Source organism: Haliotis cracherodii, unplaced genomic scaffold (assembly GCF_022045235.1).
Source record: "Haliotis cracherodii isolate W230 unplaced genomic scaffold, xgHalCrac1.p SCAF_17, whole genome shotgun sequence".
In the NCBI taxonomy this organism is placed as follows: Eukaryota; Metazoa; Mollusca; class Gastropoda; order Lepetellida; family Haliotidae; genus Haliotis; species Haliotis cracherodii.
Genome location: NW_027266272.1, coordinates 16,665,026 through 16,681,993, shown reverse-complemented (window position 1 = coordinate 16,681,993; position 16,968 = coordinate 16,665,026). Strand labels below are relative to the sequence as shown.

Below are 16,968 nucleotides of genomic sequence, written 5' to 3'. Positions count from 1 at the left end.
ACAGGGACAGGATGTACCAGGAACACATCTTGTATCCCAGTGCAGTATGTACCAAAGAAGCGGAAAAAGAAAAATATTAGGGAGACAAGGAAACTGAACACGATTTATAAATTTATATGATGACAAAGAACACTGCACCTTGAATTGCAAATGCCTTTGAATTGTTATACAATTCACTAAAACGTGGTTTTACATTCTTGCCACTACGTCTCACTCGCAAACATCGACCCTTTCACACACACATGACTGCAACATATCCATAACGACGTTGTACTGTATACAAGTTTCAGCTCTTTACTAAAAAAACACTTGACGAAATTGTGACTTTGTTCCCAGGCGTGACTATTGACGTTGCTCTAGGTCTGATTTGATATCCAATGATTGCAACAGAGGAGTGTGTTGGAGTATGTTCGTTAATCAATGTCGGAGCACTGTGACAGTTTGTATATTGTGTCAATTCGATTGGCATTAAGAGTGGAGGAGCTTGTAAACTACAGCTGTCAGACCATTGATCACTGACAACTCGCATTGTAAAGCTTGCAATGTTGTCATTGGGACTTTAGGATCAGCTTGTCCACTGTTCGACAAATGAATATTAGCATTGCACACATTTTGTTTGCACACATGATTTGCAAACAGAACATATTTGTACTGGGGATATATTCTCATTGCAGTACTTATGTCTGTTTAATCTAAATTAATCTGATAATTTCAGTAGATTATTCTTCGGTTGTATCTCATTCGTTACGCATCCCATGTGGTACAAGTCTCATGTGTTTTCATTCCTAATAAACCACATTTGTTGCACACACTATTTGATACACGACCCATTCCTAATAGACCAAGATATGGCTGAAATATTGCCGATGTGACGTAAAGCATAAACTCACTCACTAATAGACCACATTTGTTGCACACACTATTTGATACACGACCCATTCCTAATAGACCAAGATATGGCTGAAATATTGCCGATGTGACGTAAAGCATAAACTCACTCACTAATAGACCACATTTGTTGCACACACTATTTGATACACGACCCATTCATAATAAACCACATTTGTTGCACACACCATTTGATACACGACCCATTCATAATAAACCACATTTGTTGCACACACTATTTGATACACGACCCATTCATAATAAACACATTTGTTGCACACACTATTTGATAAGCGGCCCATTCATAATAAACCACAATTGTTGCATACAAATAACAATATTTGATACACACCCCACATGTTACACACCTTGTATGTGAATTAAAAATCCCATTAGTTACACGCCTTATTTCTGAATTATACACTCCATTAGTTCAATGCTTCATTTGTGATGTACACGCTCCATTAGTTACACGCCTTATTTCTGAATTACACACTCCATTAGTTCAATGCTTTATTTGTTAATTACAGTCTCCATTAGTTACACGCTTTATTTGTGAATCACACACTCCGTAAGCTCCACGCCTAATTTCTGAATTACACACTCCTTTAGTTCAATGCTTTATTTGCGATTTACACGCTCCATCAGTTACACGCCTTATTTGTTTATTACAAGCCCCATTAGTTACACGCTTTATTTGTTTATTACACACCCAATTAGTTCCATGCCATATTTGTTAATTACACGCTCCATTAGTTACACGCTTTATTTGTTAATTACACATTCCATTAGTTCCATGCCTTATTTGTGAATTACAAATTCCATTAGTTCCATGCCTTATTTGTTAATTACACACTCCATTAGTTACACGCTTTATTTATTAATTCACATCCCATTAGTTCCACGCCTATTTTGTGAATTACACACTCTAATAGATACACGCTTTATTTCTGATTTACACACCCCTTTAGTTCCACGCCTTATTTGTGAATTACACACCCCTTTAGTTCCATGCTTTTTTGTTAATTACACACTCCATTAGTTACACGCTTTATTTGTTAATTACACATCCCTTTAGTTCCATGCTGTATTTCTGAATTACACACCCCTTTAGTTCCACGCTTTATTTGTTAATTACACACTCCATTAGTTCCACGCCTTATTTCTGAATTACACGCTCCATTAGTTCCACGCCTTATTTGTGAATTACACACTCCTTTAGTTCCACGCTTTATTTGTTAATTACACACTCCATTTGTTCCACGCCTTATTTGTGAATTACACGCTCCATTAATTCCACGCTTTATTTGTGAATTACACGCTCCATTAGTTCCACGCCTTATTTCTGAATTACACACTCCTTTAGTTCCACGCCTAATTTGGGAATTACACGCTCCATTAGTTCCACGCCTTTTTTGTGAATTACACGCTCCATTAGTTCCACGCCTTATTTCTGAATTACACTCTCCATTAGTTGCACGCCTTATTTGTGAATTACACGCTCCATTAGTTCCATGCTTTATTTCTGAATTACACACTCCTTTAGTTCCACGCCTTATTTGTGAATTACACGTTCCATTAGTTCCACGCCTTATTTGTGAATTACACGTTCCATTAGTTCCACGCTTTATTTGTGAATTACACGCTCCATTAGTTCCACGCCTTATTTGTGAATAACACACTCCATTAGTTCCATGCCTTATTTGTGAATTACACACTTCATTAGTTCCACGCCTTTTTTGTGAATCACACACTCCATTAGTTACACGCCTTATTTGTTAATTACACACTACATTAGTTACATGTTTGATTTGTGAATTACGTTCTCTATTAGTTCCACGCCTTATTTGTGGATCACACACTCCATTAGTTACACGCTTTATTTATGAATCACATACTCCATTAGTTAAACGCCTTATTTGCTAATTACACACCACATACATTATTTGTGAATTACACGCTTCATTAATTACATGCTTTATTTAATTGCACATCCAGTTAATTTCACGCCTTATTTGTTAATAACTCCCATCATTAGTTACTCGGCTTATTTGTTGTTTACACGCTCCATTATTTACACGCCTTATTTGTTAGTTACACACCACATCAGTACTGCATGTTCAATGAATACAGGAAATCAACATTTTCATTACATGCTTGCGTGTCTTTTTTTGAAGAATGTATAAATCGGCTTTCAACAGTTATCTATTTTCAATAAATATGGAGCAGAAAATATGACTCCGTATGTTTGCCGAGCACATTAATATCTTTGATAATCTCAGTTGGCCCAGCCCGAAACAAGAACAAAGGATTGAGTATGTTGAACCCATTTATTGCTGACACAGATATCAGCAGGGCAGACGCACGACAAGCTCTTCACAAGATTGTGTTGTTTTTGCTGCCGTTGCTGCTGCCGTTGCTGCTGCCGTTGCTGCTGTCATTGCTGCTGTCGTTGCTGCTGCCGTTGCTGCTGTCGTTGCTGCTGTCGTTGCTGCTGCTTGTATTGCATGTCTTGCTTGTCATGTAAGGGATGACAATTAGCGCCTTCCTGGAGGGAAACCGCCATTGTTGCAACAAGTTCTCCCATCTGAAATAAAATAAATAAATAAATAAATTCAATTTCTTTTTTAGAAATTAATCAGTTACACACTGTTGTTGTTGAATTGTGTTTAACGCAGCTGTAGCGACAATGTTCCAGCCATGGGGAGCCGGGGACAACAGATCTAGAAAGTAGCCCTCGTCACTACTCTATTGTAGTATACACAACGTTCCTCCATCTGTCAAAAAGATAAACCCATGAAGTACTGGTGATGGCAAGAAACCTGGTGTTACGGGTGACAACAGCGTTATTTCTGTATTACAAGATTCTAAAATCAGATGACTGCAGATTTATTTTTCCTTATGACTAGGAGTTATTTCGATCCAGTCAACAGCGAGGCCAATCATTCGTCACCACTTGCCCCTTTCCGTAACCTAGAAGAAACTCGTCACCCTATTGTTGAATGTTATGTGCGAAAATACGACAAACCAATCAGAATGCGCGTATGACTTCAAGTACCTCAGTCAAAGAATCCCTCAGGAATATGTTTTGTTTCTTGCATGTTTGATTTCACATATGTCTTGCATCTAAAAACATACCCTAGAAACAGTTAAATATGTTCAACCATACTGTATAAATACCGTAAGTCCCGATGTGTTTAAATAGCGTCTGGAATACATATGACATGGCGGAAATATATGTGAATGATTACGCAGCGAGTCGACAATTCTTTCAAAATACCCGTTTGCGTTAAGGCGGAACCCAGTCGCAAAAATGGCCACGAGAGGGGCACAAGTCGGTATTCGGCTTGTCCCACATCACGTGTTGGTCACGAATGAGCGGCCAATATGTAAAGGAAGGTTACTCTGCTATCGCGGTATACACACAATTTGTACAACAAATGACGATCGCAAGACGTGACGGTGTCGCGTCTCTGCACCGCGAATTGACGCGTGACTGACCCCTTGTACACTTTGATTTAGTTCAATAAATATCTTTGATCATTCTTGTTGATTGACACTTTGGTCCTAGATTTATATATTTAATATATTTGTTTACTGTGTACATACAGAAGAGCCATGATTGTATGCATTGCCCTCACAAACTCACGTGACCAGTAGGTAATGAGCACGAAAAGGATATGTAAGAGAACAAAGAAAGAAGGGTGTGTGAGTGAGCGAGTTGGGTTTAACACCGCTTTTAACAGTATTCCATTTATATCACAGCGTGTGTCAGCTTAATGTGGGAGGAAAGCCCAAAGTGATGCAGGTCTCAGACGTTTACCACTTCGGTGAAACCCACGAGCACGGGTATGGTGCTGACAAACCTAGAAACATAATCGGGGCGAACCGGGATTCGAACCCACAATCATAAGTTTCTGGCGTTCTCAAGGGACGCAACTCTGCACAGCGAAAGAATACAAAGAATAAAGTTAAGCACACTCCTATTTCTGAACCATGCCAAATGGCAAAAATCATGGCATGTCATGACTGACCACAGGAGTTGGGCGATACCAATGTCATCGGATAGAGCAAAAAATTGACAACAAATGAGGAAGATATTGGTGAGTTGTGATTGAAAATTACTGACAAAAACATCATGGTAACACGGGTACTGTTTTTGACCTCAGACAATCCCTAAAACAAGTATGGAGCTGCATGATTTAGTAAACCAGAGACCATATAATATGTGCGCCATTTTGTTCTCTCGGACAAAGACAAAGCGTGACCACAGTCATCAAATACAGTGACAACGACATGCTTTAGGGCACCAACAAATCTCAGTTATTATGTTAACATTGTTAAGAAAAACTTGAATGTAAATATGTATTGTGAAATATATCTTTTGCATGGGAAAAAAAAGGCGACAACGATGACTGCAGTGAACGTGTTTCTGCTCGCTGCGCAGTACAAGCCGTAGCACTGATGGTTTCGCGCATAGGCTAGAGGCTAGGATCTCAGAGTAAACGAGCTACGTTTGATGTTTCATGTGAAAATGTTCCTTAAAGTCTCTATTTAACATGACATGACTTAACATGATCAGTAGCGGGTATAACCGCCACCTACCCGGTTGACGCATTCCACCCTACGTCTCATGCCTCCAGTCAGACGTTGGATCTGTTGATGGAGGGTTGATGACAACCACTCCTGATGCAATGCTGCTTTCAATTGGAGTAAATCGTGTACAGGAGGATCTCATGCCTGTATGCGCCGCCCCAGAATATCCCAAACATGTTCAAGGGGGTTCAAATCTTGGCTTATTGCTGGCCAGGGTAGAGTCGATATTGCCTTGGCCCTCATGTAATCCACGACTGCATGCGAACGATGAGGCCTGGCATTGTCATCCATGTACTGAGGTCGAGTAGCAAGAGGTTGGATGTCAAAATGAGTAACAACGCAATGCACCATGCTAAACGAACAGCTTTGTGGTGATCTCTCAAAAAGGGATGCTTTATGACTCGTCTAGCCCTCAGTTCGCTGTTCCTGACGGTTCTGGTGCTGAAACGACGATTGGACAACCACAGCTGTTGCAGACGAGTACTTGTTTAAAAGAAGGTCCCTGTCATCGCGATGTGTCGTCACAGGAGGTCTTCCGGATCTGGGACGGTCCTGTACATCACCGGTCTGAGCATGCTTCTCGACTAAACGGCTTACGACAGTGTGATGATACCCCAAATTCAGACCAATGGCATTAGAAGACATTCCTGCGTTATGCATGCCGATTATTTACCATCTTGTGGTGTTTGATAATCGCCTTCGTGCCATGGTCACACAGTGTCATTGAATAACTGTTTAAAACCGAGCTTAAGAAAACAATGTTAACGTTTGGATATTCTGCTTTTAGGGATACTCGAGGGTGGCAGGGGCATGCCATGCCTGACTCGTGAGCTTTCGTCACGCGTGACTGATTACATCATCTCGATTCTTCCCGTAAGTATATCATTCATGACTTACAAATATTGGGACCAAACAATAATGAAATATATTAGGGTGTGCGTAACTTTTTTCTTTGTGTATGTGAACACGCACACATATATACACATATTAATACATATTTATAAAATTGCAACACACACACACACACACACACACACACACACACACACACACACACACACACACAGTCAGCGGACACAGAGCAGTCACCACAATACTCAAATCTTGTTTTTGTTTAGTTTTGCTTTTGCGATACAGTCACCTGGAACATTCCTAGTGCACTTCAATCAACTGATTCATTTGTTGTCAGATAACCCGCGATGTCGATGGTCCGTGGTCTAGCGGTAGAGCGTCTGCCTGGAGAGCGGAAGGTCCGGGGTTCGATCCCCGGCCGCGTCATACCAAAAGACGTTAATAGATGGTACTTGTTGTTACCCTGTCTGGCGCTCGACATTAAGGGGCTAAAACAAGGACTGGTCGGCTCGGAGTCAGTATACTGTGTCTGAGTGGGGTATTCATGTTAAACTGCAGCATGGTATCTCAGTGAGCTAGCACTATAAATCGGCATCAGCCCGGACTAGTACAAGCAGCCACACAAACACACACACGTACATGCACGTCGCTATATAAGTGAAATAATTCTGGACGCGACGTTAAACCCCATTTCACCTCACCTACAGTGCGTTTGACTCCAAATGAGAACGATGAATTGCAAAATAGCTCGAAATCCAGAAAAGTGTATGAAACATCAATACGGTACTTGACCATGAATACCCTGTACCCAAAAAAATCTTCTTTTTTTTAATTTTAAGACCCATGACGGATGGCGTTCTTTAAGAAACTATCATGTAATTTTGTATAGAAATGTGTACATGACACGTAGGGGGACAAGCCGTGTAAGGAACAGCGCAAGCACGGTCTGCACGTGCTACACAGTGACCGTGTTCATTCAGTGACAAGATGCGCTACTCAGCAGATGTTAAACAGTTGATGTTGAATGTGTATGATTTCGTTTGAGGTGAAGCAGAAAGAGCAAAGCCTTTTTATGCAATTAATAAATTCTTGAAACGAGCTTCAAAAGCTCTTGGTATGTCCCCTCATAAACTTAAAAATGTTGTTAGTCGACGATATACAAATAGTCAGGCCAAGGAGGTAGGGAACATGTCAAAACCACGCAAGGTTGATAAATTAGACAGTTTTCAGAGGGATCAAGTCAGACGTGCAATTGTTAAACTGCACTCAGAAAATAAGTACCCGTCCCTAAGAATTTTGAAGAAACATCTTGAAACTGACCATGATTTACGTGTTACAAGGTACAAACTATGGCAGCTGTTGTATACATTTGGTTACAAATACAAAAAGATAACTGGAGAAAACAGGGCTGTGTTGTGTGAACGGTCTGACATTGTTCGTCTCCGAAATCATTACCTTCGTACCATCAAGAAGAAACGTGAAGTAGGATATGAGCCCGTCTTCTTAGATGAGACACACAGCCAGCAGTCAGTGGGTACTCAGTGGTGACTGTAAGGAGCCTGGTAGAAAGTTACCAATGGGAAAGGGTGAAAGACTCATAGTTTTCCATGCTGGTTCTGCTAGTCAGGGTTTTCTCCCAGACTGTGACCTCGTCTTTAGAGCCAAGGCCAAAGACAACAGGGACTACCACACAGAAATGAACGGCAATGTATTTCTGGAGTGGAGGAAAGATAAATTAGTCCCTGCTTTGCCTACAAAGTCTCTCATTATCATGGACAATGCACCGTATCATAGTGTGCAGGATCCAGAAAACAAGACTCCAACCTCTAATAACCGTAAAGGAGACATGGTTACTTGGCTGCAACGGAGGAACATTACCTTTCCTTCTCGAGTGACGAAACCACAGCTCTATGAAATCAAAACTATGAAACCTGACCCCGTGTATAAAGTTGACAGTTACATCAAGGGTCAGGGTCACGCTGTCTTACGACTGCCACCTTATCACTGCGACCAGAATCCAATCGAGTTGGTATGGGGCATCGTCAAGGGTGACGTTGGACGATCGAACACAACGTTCAAATTACGAGACGTTGAACAACTCGTAAAGAAATCTCTTGGTCGGGTAACAGTAGAAACATGGAGGCGTTGTGTGGCCACAGTCGTTGACGAGATAGAGTCACGTTATTGGTCACGAGATGGACTACGGCCAGCAACAGTCCAACTTATAATAGTGGCAGTCGGTTCAGGCACCAGCAGTTCCGACGACGAGATCTATGGCATGAGCGAGTCAGAATGCGACTGAAATTATCATGAGACGGCCCCTCTAACGCTCTGTCATTTCCCCTACCACAGAACGTGCAGTGCATGCGTGCTTGCGCTGTGCCTTCCACGACCCCCCCCCCCCCCCCCCCCACACACACACACACGTTCCATGTTCACATTTCTATACAAAATTACATGATAGTTTCTTAAAGAACTTCATCCGTCATGGGTCTTAAAATAAAAAAATATAAATTCATCGTTCTCATTTGGAGTCAAACGTGTATATTGGTACAATGTGTGAAACCTGTCATTTTCCTACCTGCTTGACACACTCCCCTGACGCATTCCTCTCCTGCATCACATGGTGGTGAACATTGCTCTTCAGCTGGAAAGGACAAAGTGATAGAACTCAAACAGAAAGCGGCGGATAATTGTTTTAGAAAGGTGTACTACAGGAACTACTACTAGTAGAAGAAGCGCGAGTAGTAATAGCAGCAGCAGTAGAAGTACTATCAGTAGTGAGTGAGTTGGGATTAACCCCTTGTGCATTGATGCAGGCCTGACAGGTTCGCCTCAATGTGACCACCAAACGTTGAAGAAGACGGGAGTAATGACATTCTATATCTGAGGAAGGATAAACCAGGGTTCCCCTGACGTCATTGGAGGACGTCGCAAACGTCGTTCAATTTCACCCCAGACACATCCCACTGGTGACAGATCATGGGGTCGTGTAGGCCAGGGTAACACATTACCATTGATCTGAGTCAGACACCGCTGCACAACTCCAGCAACACATGTCATCGTGATGCAATGGGTGAGTTGGGTTTAACGCAGCTTTTAACAGTATTCCAGTTATATCACGGCGTGTCAGCTTAATGTGGGAGGAAAGCCCGTAGTGATGCAGGTCTCAGACGTTTACCACTTCGGTGAAACCCACGAGCACGGGTATGATGCTGACAAACCTAGAAACATGATCGGGGCGAACCGGGATTCGAACCCACGATCATAGGTTTCTGGCGTTCCCAAGGGACGCAACTCTGCACAGCGAATCTCGGCGCCTTAGACGACTGGGCCACCCGTGCCCCCACTATCAGTAGTATTAGTAAAATTAGTAGTATTAAGTGGTACTTACAGTAGTAACAGCAGTAGTAGTAGTGGTAGTCGTAGTATTTGTTCGGTGTTTAGCCCGCACTCATCAATACATCTAGCTGTATGGGATTGTTTATCAGAACTTTTATTACAGCCCCGATCATAACGCAACCACCTCCAAAGTGATCGGATGGGCGGCCACAACTCCGTCGAGGTGGTTCTGCTCATGACGTCGCCGTGCGTGGCATATGGTGTCAAGGTGGACGCTAACTTGACGTGCGACGTCACGCTGTGGAGAACAGGGTAGCGCTCCATCTGTCATTTTAGCTCTCATGTGAAATCTCATCAAAAGATCCAAATAGGTGACTTTCTCAACTCTGCGCTTCAGAAGTGAGTGAGTGAGTGAGTGAATATCACGGCGGGGGACACCAGAAATGGGCTTCACACATTGTACCCATGTCGGGAATCGAACCCGGGTCTTCGGCGTGACGAGCGAACGCTTTAACCACTAGGCTACCCGACCGCCCCCGCTTCAGAAGATTGTTTAGAGTGGCACAGGTATGGAATTATTTATCTGGACTTTTATAGAGAACGTTTGCAGCAATTCCTCCTGAATATTCCTCAATTCTTGAAAAAAAGCACGACAGCGACATTTGATGGGTTGTGTTTCTTCGTGCTTTTTCGTAAACACTTTCCCAGATTCAAATAAAGTATTTCATGTTAAGCCTTTGTTAGTAACTTTTGTCTTTGAGTATACATGTATTACCTGTAACTTGATTTCAAGATACTCTATCACGTCAACAATACTAGTACTATTACTAAACTGAGGGGCAAAAGAAAGTGTTTGTTTGTTATGTAAAGGAATGAAGTGTTATCACATTTGATAATGGCTATTTAACCATCCCTCATTCCTTCGACAGGTTCTGAAATGTAATCTATGGCTGGGTAATTTTGATTTTCAAACATAAGACGTTTAAGATACCCATCAACAGTTGTGAGTTTTTCGAAAATGTTTTTTGAAAACTTTCAAACGCTTTAACTCAAATTATGTTTTAATAAATAAAACCACGTGGAAGTATTGCTCCAGGGTTTTTTTTGGATAAGGGGCGGTCGTGTAGCCTAGTGGTTAAAGCGTTCGCTCGTCACGCCGAAGACTCGGGATCGATTTCCGATATGGGTACAATATGTGAAGCCCGTTTCTGGTGTCCCCCGCCGTGATATTGCTGGAATATTGCTAAAAACGCCGTAAACCATACTCACTCACTCACTGTTTGGATATAATATTGCTAACTTAAGATATTTTTATCTGAACATCAAACATATATATGATAGAATCAACTGTGTGATAAAGTTTCTTTTGAGTCTTAGGTTACTTTTTCTTCTACTGCTACTGCTACTGCTGAAACTACTACTACTACTACTACTACTACTACTACTACTACTTCTTATTTCTACTACTACTACTACTACTACTACTACTACTACTACTACTACTACTACTACTACTTCTGCCACTACTAGCACTATTGCTGCTAAGACTACTACTAGTAAAAGTCGACTATGCTTGTCGTAAAAGGCGACTAACGGGGTGGGGTGGTCAGGCTCGCTGACTTGGTTACTGCATGTCATTGATCCCAATTGCGTGGATCGATGTTCATGATGGCAATCACTGGATTGTCTAGTCCAGACTCGATTATTTGCAGACCGCCGTCATATAGCTGAAATATAGCTGAGTGCAGCGTTAAACAACAAACAAAAACAAACAAAACTGACTGTATGAACTCTCGTGTGACATGGCATGGAGAGAATTAATTTCTCAGCGGGGGAATACCCCGCCACGAGCAAGTCAGGCTGCACGGGGATTTTTGAGAGGCAGAATAAATCCCCTATACGCCGCATCAAAGCAAAATGCCGCACGCTTGTTTCCGAGTCAGTGGAAGTCACGTGACATAGTGCAAGCTAACCTCAGCTCAAACGAACAGCTGCTTTCTATCAACTTTGAATTTGTTTGAATTCTTTTACAATGCACTAATAAAACATGTCAGTCAGAAAAAATTGTTGTTGCCTAAACTACCGCGGGAAGCATAAAACCCAATGTACCCCTCGCGATCCTGCTACAACTTATACTGGAACATTTCAGAACCGCTCTTCTAATGAACTGGTGCTCGGTACCTTCAGACATTCTATGGTGCGGTGAGTTAGCCTAGTGTTGAAAGCGTTCGCCCGTCACGCTGAAGACCCGGGTTTGATTCCCCATCATGGGTACAATGCATGAAGCCCATTTCTGGTGTCCCCCGCCGTGACATTGCCTGAATATTGCTAAATGCGGCGTAAAACCATACTCACTCACTCACTAAAAATTCTATCCACCGTTGTAAATCATTTGCATCGATTCTCTTTGTTTTGTAATGACACAATGACTTTGGTTTGTAAATATGGAACCGTGTGAGCCTGTCTGTCCTTCTTCTCAGTACGTATCATATAAAACACTTACCGCTTTCAGACAAAGATGCAGACCATGCCACTGATGTAACCAACAGCACCACTACCACCACCACCGACACATCCTTCATCGTCAATCGGTATCTGCAACGGTCAAAGAAATCCATTATCCGTGACAAAGACTCCAGAGAAACCAAGTTGATAACTGTACATGCAGGTTTAGGAGTCGACTGGTCATCGTCCTGGATTGATGCCCTTGAGGATATGCTGTGTGATGCAGTTGGTGATGTGTTGTTTGATGTGTTGTGTGATGTGTTGTGTGATGTGTTGTGTGATGCAGTTGGTGATGTGTTGTGTGATGTGTTGTGTGATGTGTTGTGTGATGCAGTTGGTGATGTGTTGTGTGATGTGTTGTGTGATGCAGTTGGTGATGTGTTGTGTGATGTGTTGTGTGATGTGTTGTGTGATGCAGTTGGTGATGTGTTGTGTGATGTGTTGTGTGATGTGTTGTCTGATGCAGTTGGTGATGCAGTTGGGGATGTGTTGTGTGATGTGTTGTGTGATGCAGTTGGGGATGTGTTGTGTGATGTGTTGTGTGATGCAGTTGGGGATGTGTTGTGTGATGTGTTGTGTGATGCAGTTGGTGATGTGTTGTGTGATGTGTTGTGTGATGCAGTTGGTGATGTGTTGTGTGATGTATTGTGAGAGTGTTATGTATTTGATGATACGTTGTGTGATGCGTTGTGTGATGTGTTTTGTCGTGTGTGATGTATTTGATGATGTGTAGAGTGATGTGTTGTGTGATGTATTGTGCGATGTGTTATGAATTTGATGATGTGCGATGTTGTGTGTGATGTATTGTGAGATGTTGTATATATTTAATGATGTATAGGGTGATGTGTTGTGTGGTGTGCTCTGCATTGTGTTGTGTGATGTGTTATGTGATGTGTTGTGTGATGTGTTGTGTGATGTATTGTGCCATGTGTTATGAATTTGATGATGTGTAGTGTGATGTGTTGTGTGATGTTTTCGGTCATGTGTTGTGTGATGTATTGTGAGAGTGTTATGTATTTGATGATACGTTGTGTGATGCGTTGTGTGATGTGTTGTGTTGTGTGATGTGTTGTGTCGTGTGATGTATAGGGTGATGCTTTGTATGATCTGTTGTGTGATGTGTTGTGTGATGTGTTGTGAGATGTGTTGGGTGATGTATTGTGAGATGTGTTGTGTGATGTGTTGTGAGATGTGTTGTGTGATGTTTTGGGGGATGTGTTGGGTGATGTATTGTGAGAGTTGTTATGTATTTGATGATGTGTTGTGTGATGCGTTTGATGATCTGTTGTGTGATTTATCCCTAGATGTTGTGTGTGATGTGTTGTGTGATTTATCCCTAGATGTGTTGTGTGATGTATTGTGAGATGTGTGATGTATTTGATGATGTGCTGTGTGATGTGTTGTGTGATGTATTGTGTGATGTGTTGTGTGATGCAGTTGGTGATGTGTTGTGTGATGTGTTGTGTGATGTGTTGTGTGATGCAGTTGGTGATGTGTTGTGTGATGTGTTGTGTGATGCAGTTGGTGATGTGTTGTGTGATGTGTTGTGTGATGTGTTGTGTGATGCAGTTGGTGATGTGTTGTGTGATGTGTTGTGTGATGTGTTGTCTGATGCAGTTGGTGATGCAGTTGGGGATGTGTTGTGTGATGTGTTGTGTGATGCAGTTGGGGATGTGTTGTGTGATGTGTTGTGTGATGCAGTTGGGGATGTGTTGTGTGATGTGTTGTGTGATGCAGTTGGGGATGTGTTGTGTGATGTGTTGTGTGATGCAGTTGGTGATGTGTTGTGTGATGTGTTGTGTGATGCAGTTGGTGATGTGTTGTGTGATGTATTGTGAGAGTGTTATGTATTTGATGATACGTTGTGTGATGCGTTGTGTGATGTGTTTTGTCGTGTGTGATGTATTTGATGATGTGTAGAGTGATGTGTTGTGTGATGTATTGTGCGATGTGTTATGAATTTGATGATGTGCGATGTTGTGTGTGATGTATTGTGAGATGTTGTATATATTTAATGATGTATAGGGTGATGTGTTGTGTGGTGTGCTCTGCATTGTGTTGTGTGATGTGTTATGTGATGTGTTGTGTGATGTGTTGTGTGATGTATTGTGCGATGTGTTATGAATTTGATGATGTGTAGTGTGATGTGTTGTGTGATGTTTTCGGTCATGTGTTGTGTGATGTATTGTGAGAGTGTTATGTATTTGATGATACGTTGTGTGATGCGTTGTGTGATGTGTTGTGTTGTGTGATGTGTTGTGTCGTGTGATGTATTGGGTGATGCTTTGTATGATCTGTTGTGTGATGTGTTGTGTGATGTGTTGTGAGATGTGTTGGGTGATGTATTGTGAGATGTGTTGTGTGATGTGTTGTGAGATGTGTTGTGTGATGTTTTGGGGGATGTGTTGGGTGATGTATTGTGAGAGTTGTTATGTATTTGATGATGTGTTGTGTGATGCGTTTGATGATCTGTTGTGTGATTTATCCCTAGATGTTGTGTGTGATGTGTTGTGTGATTTATCCCTAGATGTGTTTTGTGATGTGTTGTGTGATGTATTGTGAGATGTGTGATGTATTTGATGATGTGCTGTGTGATGTGTTGTGTGATGTATTGTGAGATGTGTGATGTATTTGATGATGTGCTGTGTGTTGCGTTGTTTGATGTATTGTGACATTTGTGATGTTTTGGATGATGTGCAGCGTGATGTGTTGTGTGATGTGTTGTGTGATGTATTGTGAGATGTGTGATGTTTTTGATGATAAGTTGTTTGATGTATTGTGAGATGTGTGATGTATTGGATGATGTGCTGTGTGTAATGTGTCGGGTGATGTGATGTGTGATGCTTTTGGTGATTTTCTGTGTGATGTGTCACTTGCTGACTGATTAACTACAGTCATATGAAAAATTCGGGTATTCTGTGACTTCTTCTCTACTTTTGAAACATTATACGATACAATTAACTTTTTTCATAAAAACAATTAATTCATATTTGGTCACTACATTGTCAATTTGCAATTAAATTTCTCTGAAAAATTAAAAACGGTTTTTGCTTGTTCCATAGCACATCATCTATAAAAGTGGGACTCCGTAGACCAGCTGTCGAAGCGAAAATAGAAATGTGACTGAAAGTCTAAGACTAAATCCATATCTCGTACCACTGTGATCATGTAATTAAGCAAAGCTATGTTACAATCTACAGTATTTAAAAGGACATATCAGTGCAAAATATAGTTCGTTCAGTGTTGCGGTTGTCATGGTTAAGATTCAAAACATGTTAAAAAGTCCGGCGGAATTATTAAGTATCTTTTGCGACATATGAAATATATACCTTCGGTCAGAATTTTACAAACTCTCCGTGGTAGAGCGTGCGTCCTTGGAGCGGAACGTCCGGGGTTCGATCCCCGGTGGCGTCATGCCAAAAGAAGTTACAAGATGGTGCTTGTTCTTACCCTGCCTGGTGCTCGGCATTAAGGAGATATATATAAAACCAGGACTGGTCGGCTCGGAGTCAGTATACAGTGGGGTGTCCATGTTTAACTTCAGCTTGTCATCTCAGTGAGATAGCACTATGCTTTAGTCCGGACAAGTACAAGTAGCCACACACTCACGAGCATGCATGTCGATATATATGTGCAATATTTTTGAACGCGACGCTCAACAACTATAACCTCATCTCACCTCTAATCTTACATGACTTGTAATTCGTTGACGCAGACAACAATCAACAATCGCGTTATTTAAAAAAAAGACCAAAACCAAAGGTGTACTTGTTTTACGTGATCATCTTTGTGTATATGGTAGTAGGAACATGATTCTCCTTGGAATCTAAGTACTTACAGAGAAGCAGCGAAGTCAGGCCAATCAAGAAATATCAAAGTTAGACAGCGAGGCTTTATACTTGCATGAACCAACAGATGTTTACTGTGAATATAAAAGCTTACGTCAATACCACATCCACATCACACAAAGAACTATTAGGAAAGGCTATGACTATATGGAAAGGCTTCGGGCGACGTGAAACCTTCGAGACTAACACTAGCCAATGCCAACCACGGACGTCAGTCAATTACCTTATATTAAGCTAAGAGAACTGCTCATAGATCCAAGAAGCAATAAATTGGGTTCTCCAGAAACTTTTACACGTGGGTATCCTTTCGTCCTGTTTAGCTATAAGTATCCACGTATGTGATGACGCATGTGTTTGCCATCTACGTCTGTCACATTGACGTCCACATCAATATGGAAATTGCGCTTCCAAACCTATTTTCAATCACAATATATATATATTGTCACACTGTGGGCTAAATTAGGTCCATTATGACTGGTTTCACCTTGCCATGAAGGTCTAGGTCATACAAAGGTCAATGTCATATAAAGGTCAAAGGTCAAAGGTCATAGTTGACTTAAAATTCCAACATTCGTAACTTCTTGCCTTTGAATTTATTGTTGAATTGATGTTTTTATGACACATCGGACGGATATGCCCTCCTTTTAGCGAACACTTGTTATCATCACAATTTGATATTGATTCATAAACACATGCTCATGTTATAGTTGGAATCGTACAATCGACTCTGCTGTTAGCAGAGATTTCCTATGATTATGGAAAAGATTTTTGTCGATTTTAGTTACGAAACTTATTGTCGTTGCATTGCCTGTGTATCAAATCTAACAGATTGAGACAATGTGTGTCTTGATGTCGAGGTGAACATTTTCACAAGTGACAGAAACTACATTATAGTAGAGAGTTTTAATCTCTCAACATTCATATGTTTTCTTCTTCT

The 16,968-nt window shown here is 41.3% G+C and overlaps 1 long non-coding RNA gene across 1 annotated transcript; it reads right to left on the bottom strand.

The window, feature by feature from the left end:
• Positions 1 to 3,215: 3,215 nt before the first annotated feature.
• Positions 3,216 to 16,285, bottom strand: LOC139464449 (uncharacterized). The gene is made up of 5 exons (XR_011653110.1): positions 16,255 to 16,285; positions 16,022 to 16,105; positions 12,182 to 12,273; positions 8,918 to 8,983; positions 3,216 to 3,475 (listed from the first exon to the last, which is right to left on the bottom strand). It is a non-coding gene; the product is annotated as an uncharacterized lncRNA (long non-coding RNA).
• Positions 16,286 to 16,968: the final 683 nt, after the last annotated feature.